The sequence below is a fragment of the Penaeus monodon genome, chromosome 43, assembly GCF_015228065.2.
Source record: "Penaeus monodon isolate SGIC_2016 chromosome 43, NSTDA_Pmon_1, whole genome shotgun sequence".
Classification (NCBI taxonomy): Eukaryota; Metazoa; Arthropoda; class Malacostraca; order Decapoda; family Penaeidae; genus Penaeus; species Penaeus monodon.
The window spans coordinates 17346894-17348347 of record NC_051428.1 but is presented as its reverse complement, the minus strand read 5'-3'; positions in this window follow the sequence as shown (position 1 = coordinate 17348347).

The following is a 1454-nucleotide window of genomic DNA, read 5'->3' as shown; positions in this document are numbered from 1 at the left end:
TCATCCTTTCAACACGGCTCTCACACCTTAGGAGGTGGATAGCAGAAGGGTTTGGTGAAGGGACAGAAACGAAAAGTGGGAAGAAATAAAGACCATGCAAAATTAGTTGAGTCGAGGGCTGAGTCCCAAGGTTGGGGAGTTCCCCATCATTGGGTCCCAGTCTCCACCTCCTAAGCCCCCCCACGACAACAACGGGCAAGAGATTGGGGGAGTCAAAATCTTAATAAAGCATCATTTTTTCAAGTATTACTCCATCCCACTCACATCTCTGCTTCTTTCATTACTGCACCCAGTCCATACACCCACGCCCTCCTTTTCTTCACCACACTGAACAGCTCAGGATAGAAAAAAAAATAGTGGTCACGGATTAAGTTTTTAAACATTTTCCCTCTTACTGGGCCTTTAAGTTTTCAGCTGAATTTTTGCTTGTACACCTTCTAATAGTCAAACAGATCCTGTATATTGTGAAGAGGGATATTTCTGTGGGAGCAAATACCACTATTATTGTTGTACACTCAACATGGTACATACATAACAAATATCTCACCATATATATTCTCATCTGCAGAACCATTGATAGCAATCAATATGGTGACATAAACTTGCACATATTTTTAACTGCAGATGTGCAGTTTTTACATAAACTATACATTATCAAGGATTTAGATAAAAACACTTTTTATAAGTCCATATAATTTCTTGAGGCTCTCTTTATTCTTTCTTTTTCAAATAAAAAAATATATATATACACACTGCTGTTCAGCCAATCACCTTCGTGACAAGAAACAAGGTTACATAAAACAATTTTGGTTTCAACAGTAATGTAGCTATTGATATAAGTCTTTAAGGACCTATTTCTCAGATATCAGAAAATGTAAACAAAATATTTCTGGTTTACCTTTATCTGTAAAGTAAAAGATCAAGAATAAAAAAAAATATTATATAATAATTTCATTGTGCCTTGTAAAAATACAGATCTATTTTGGCATATTAATCATAATCTATATCCCTAGAAAATGAACACAAAAAAATTATGAAATATTTTTATTCTCTGATTTTTAACCTTAAAGGACAATATAGAGCAACCATTTAATTAAGAATGGCTGTCACAGACACCGAAAGATGCAAGAATTGTTCCACTGAATGGCAAGAGTTGTTTCCACTGGTTGTAATTTCCATGTTGTTTATTGCAGTCTTCCTAATTGTTCCATCCTGTGGGAGCAAACCGCATGGCACTTTCATATTAAAGACCATGTGGTTTACAAGACAAAAGACCTTTTATCTATTAATTTTTACTCTGTTCCCATCCTGTACAGAGAGGAAGCTCTGAATTCCTGTGTCCTTTTAGAGGTTAATAGAGAAAGAGAACCTAAAACAATTGCTAATGCTGGTTTACCAGATTTATTGTTTGCGCTTTCATAATTAGTGAGAACAAAAGCTTAAAGCATTTCAAT